The following is a 5,467-nucleotide window of genomic DNA, read 5'->3' on the forward strand; positions in this document are numbered from 1 at the left end:
AAGAAGTTCCGGGTCATCAAAAAGGATTCCGGTTCAACATCCAGTTCGAGACATCTTTCTCTCAAAGCGCTGAAGCTCTCCAAATATCCGGTTTAGAATCCGGTTCAAGGGAAATTTATCTATCACGAAGCTTTGAAGTTCTCAAATCCGGTTCAAAATCCCGGTTCAAGAAGAATTTATCTCTTGCAAAAAGTTAAAGAATGCCGAAGAGAACCTGTTGCCATGTTGCACGGTTCAAACATGGGTATCCTGCCTTATGGGCTCATCTTCATATGATCACTTGGGGGCATCCTGTTCAAATATAGGTGTATTCACCAAAGAGAACATGGCGTTGTTACCCTCTTGATGCAGCTATCAAGCCAATATTATCATAAGGGGCCAAAGAGAGTTTGTTGCACAGCACAACTCAAACATAGGCACCCGACGAGCATAGCTCAGAAATAGATCACATGGGGGCTTCTGTTGCAAAGCGGAGTCCTGTCCATTAATCCGGCTATCACGCCACAACATAGCTTGGGAGCTTCACACCCAAAGGGCCAAAGAGAGTTTCGATGCTATGCACAACTCAAACATAGGCACCTAATGAGCACAGCTCATCACGTTACTTGGGGGCTCTTTGGTCAAATACTAAGGAGTTTGAATGGACCCTTGTAGCTGGCTATCGACCCACGGCTTGGAAGCCTGGTGTATTCACCTAAAACCCCGGGTTAACCTGCCTTCATCAAGTAAGACACTCCTATCCAGGTCATCCTGGCACGGCCCTCCGAACATTTGACAGTTACTCTCCTTGAGACCCTGCACTTGTCAAAGTTAAAACGGTGATTGGTTAGTTGGAGGTCCATCTTAAAAGGCTTTGTTAAATGGTTCAACTCAGTGGCCTGGCAGCCCACAAAAAGCCTCGAATTTGGGCCTGGCAGCCCTCAAAAAGCCTCGACTACACGGTTTTATTTGCCTTTGTCAAGATTTTTTCTCTTTTGATAAATTTTATGTTGAACCGGTGTCTATTGACCCGGCATGACTATTAGTCATCACATTAATCCGGTGTTCATTAACCCGACTTGACTTTCAGCTACAAGTTGTTAGTACATAATCACTTATAATCCGGTGTTTATTGACCCGGCCTGGCTTTGGACTATAAGTCGCCAGCATATATTTGGATTGCGCCATTGGAATTATGCGCTTATAAATCATTGGGTATATTATTCAAATAGCCAACATGGCTGGATTTCTATTATGGTTATCAATAACCGGTATTATGATTAAGGTTTTCAAAGTCGCTTTAGCGCAATGGATATTATATTATCAATGGATATGATTTTTATTCTACAATTGAAGGAATAGTCCCGAGTTGCTGCAGGCTTACAACCCGGCACTTGGGGGCTACATTATTTAAGTTGAGATTATATCAAATATGCAAGTCTCATGTCGCTGCAAGCATGCACCATGACACTTGGGGGCTAATGCAAAGTCATTTTTTGCTCATCTTATTGAAGACCCGACTCGTCACATTATAATGAGCCGGCCCTTGAGGGCTACCAATTGCTCATGTTAACAATTCAAGGTACAAAGCTTTTTATTCGTTATATTAAAGGGTCCACTGCTCAGTTGGTAAAGCACAAGGCTCTTAATCTTGCGGACGTGGATTCAAGTCCCATGATGGGGGTTACATCATATGGTGTTATTTTTATTGAAGATATATCAAGTCCCAGCTCAATATTATCTTACTGAGCCGGCCCTTGGGGGCTACACATCATTGCTCAAATCTACATGATTATACCTACAAAGTCCCTGCTCATTATTGCATAATGACTCGACCCTTGGGGGCTACACTGGTTAAAGTTTTTATGAGTATAAGACAATTACAAAGTCCCAGGTTGCTGCAAGCATGACAACCCGGCACTTGGGGGCTACATAATATGGAGTATTCAGTTTTTACTAAGTGACTGGAATGAACAACATGGATTTCTTCTTAAGTGGCAGTATTTATATTGAAGCAAGTCTTAAGCCATCACTTTGTTCTGCTCAAGACTTGGGGGCTACAGTTTTTATAACCTGACAATGGTGGTAATCATAAACCGGCAAGTTTTACATCTTCAAGCCGGCTGGATATCAGTTGAATATTTCAGAGACTAATATTTTTGTCAAGTCAGAGCATTGAAGGCCGATTCAAATGGATTCTTTATTTACAAAAGATCTTCTGCAAGCAAATTGATTATGAAGATGGTTATTAACTTGGAAGGAATAAATGACAAGGATTTAAGGATGATCAAGTGCCGGCTTACAAGGATATTTAAACCGGAGCACAACCCGACAAATTTGTTCTTGCGTTGCAGATCAGTTTAACATGGATGAATCCAAATTAAACTGGGGGCTAATGTCAGGGATATACCCCGCGGTATAAACCGCCGGATGTATGACCCGGCTAGAGTTTGGCGATTCACCGGCGACCCACTTGGACCTGGCGGTTTAAGATTCATTGGTAATTCGGCAGGCAGGTCAGAGGAGCGACAAGACCCGGTGCCCCAACGGGCGGTTTATGGAAGGCCGGATCACGCTATGGTGGGCCGGTTTAAGAGGAAAGGTATAAGGAATATTTTTCTTCCAAGGAGTTGAGACCTGGACTTGTATCAGGTTTGTATTAGAGATAGACTAATCCTAATCCTAATAGGACTCTACATGTAACCCGCCCCTTCAACTTATATAAGGAGGGGCAGGGCTCCCAAAGAGGGAGAGGCAAGAAACAATCTCTAGGGCTAGACACAACTAGAGAGCCGGTTTACGGCGACTCCCTCGTGATGATAATGAGATCTAGCCTCAAACAGCATGTAGGGTTTTTCCGGATGATGTTTCCCGGGGCCCGAAGCTGTCTAAACCCTTGTCTTGTGTTGCGTTTCTCGATTCCTCTCAACCCCTCTCAAGCTACCACATAGATGTGTTGGCCTCGCGACTAAGTCCTGACACTAAGGACATCTGACGTGATAATTCCACGACAGAGTACCTCCGTCCTGGTTTATTCGTCACCATTGTAATTTGCGGTAAATTTTGACCAAAGATTTAACTGATGAAATGTTAGTGCATGTGACATCACAAACATTTCATTAGTTAAATTTATGATCAAAATTTGACACAGATTACAATGGGGACCAATAAACTAGGACGGACCTAGTAGTAAAGGGATTACACTACTAATGTAGAAGCCTAAACGAACTGGCCCCTGGTACTCCTATTAGTAGTAATAGTACTCAAGTTGGAATTCCAATTGCACGGCACAACTTGTTAGGCAAAAAATTCGATACAGGGTGTAGGAAGCGTTTTGGGAATTGGCATGCCTTTCCGACCAGTGAGATACTTCGTACAAAGTACAACAGATAAATAACCACAGAGAAGGAAGCTAAAAGTAAACAATCAAACAAGCATTTTTCCATTTGTTTTGCATTGAATCGTTTGACAAGCTTGACTAGTGTTGTTTTTCTACTTTTACAAAAACCGCATCGTAATGTTAAAACGTGCATTTGCCCATACATAAGTAATAGTAGTACTCCCTCCATCTAGGTGTATAAAGTCTTCCCTCCTACTTGGTCACAGTGTAGAACAAAAGATGACTTATTCACCTGGACGGAGGGAGTAGCACAGTCTCCAAGCATATATAGAGAGAGACGTGCAGTACTAAAGTTTGTGTTGTATGCACCTACTTATAAAATGCGTACGGGTACACAAGGTTTCCAAACTTTCCTCTTACATACTTAATTAAGGACGCTAATAATTCCCGAACGTTCGGAATTTATCATTTGCATCCCAAAACTAATGAGATCACCTTACGAAAGTAAATAGTACTCCCTACCACTACTAGGAAAAGGGCTATAGATAATGTGGACATTAATGGCGCACCATATATGAGGTACGCCACTGCTATATAGCAGTGGCGCACTATGTGTTGGTACGCCATTAGTGTCCACCACACTAATGGCGCACCACACCCACGGTGCGCCACTACTAACAAATTCTTTTTTTTCAAAACTAGTAATGGCGCACCAGGGCATAGTGCGCCATTACTAGTTTTAACTAGTAATGGCCCACCACACACCCCGTGCGTCACTACTGACAATTTTTTTAACTTTTTTTTCAAAACTATTAATGGCGCACCAGAGTATAGTGCGCCATTACTAGTTCAAACTAGTAATGGCACACCACATCTACGGTGCGCCACCACTGACATTTTTTTATTTTTTTTGACAAAACTAGTAATGGTGCACCTGTTAGTAACCAGGGTTACTAATGACGCATTTATGGGTGGTGCGACATTAGTAACCTGAGACCAGCTAGATATTTTGGACAGCCACCTACCACACTCACTTTCCCCACTTCATTCTCTCCACCTCTTCCTCCAAGCTTATCTCGGCTGCCTCCTCCTCCTCACCTCATTTGCACCATAGATTCACCCAAATTAAGTGGTTAAATTACCTTTGTTTGATAGGTAAGTAAGGGGAAAGCTTTCTTTATGTTGTAGATCTACTTTTTTCTCCCTCCAACAACGTGCACATGCACTTTTTATGGTCTAGCTAGATCTAAGTATGTTTGTGGTGTTGCATATGTTTGTGGTGTTGCATATATGTTTGTGTTTGCAGGTACCGGTATTTGAAATGCGATAGTTGCCAATATTTTGCCGGAATGTTGATTCATTTCCGTTTCGGCGAGAATTTGGCACTGTGCATTCTTTTTGGTCCTACTTTTAGGCAAAGTCATGCCAAATAAATTCTTGGTTCTAAAATATCGTTTTGCTCTACCCCGTAGGCGACCATGGTCTGCAAGATGACCGAAGGCATCGTGAATAGGTTTTAGAGCTCTGTGAGGGCCGAGATGCTTCAAAAGAATGAGACGGAGATAAGATGTCCGTGTCGAAGATGCAAGCGAAGGAGCCTTATGGACCCGGATTCCGTATAGGTGCGGGACCACCTGCTCTTGCGTGGTTTCATGGATGACTATCAGTGGCAAGGTGATGAAGATGATTATGAAGTCGTCCATGAGGGCCGGGCAAGAAATGAGGAAGGGCAGCAAGACAACCGCGGCGAGGGCGGGTGAGAAGACAAAGAATCTCCAAGACATGATCATGAAGTAGATGCAGTACATAGTCATCATGTAGAAGATGTCGGACATGATGATGAGGAAGATGCCGGAGAAGACGAAGGGCATGATCATGAAGATGAAGATGCCGGAGCAGACGATGATGGACCATCGATGGGCTGGGTGCAGGACCCTCATATTCAAGAGCTGCTTCTCAAGAAGACGGATAATGCAAGAGCTATCGCCCAAGGGAAAGCCAAGCTAGATCAACTGGAGATAGACGCGGTTACTCCATTGTATGAAGGATGCAGGCCCGAGGATACCCGCCTGAAAGTAACGCTCATGGCTCTGGAGATGAAGGTAAAACACAAAATGACCGACGCATGCTTCGACGAGAACATGTCAT

The sequence above is a fragment of the Triticum dicoccoides genome, chromosome 1B (assembly GCF_002162155.2).
Source record: "Triticum dicoccoides isolate Atlit2015 ecotype Zavitan chromosome 1B, WEW_v2.0, whole genome shotgun sequence".
Classification (NCBI taxonomy): domain Eukaryota; kingdom Viridiplantae; phylum Streptophyta; class Magnoliopsida; order Poales; family Poaceae; genus Triticum; species Triticum dicoccoides.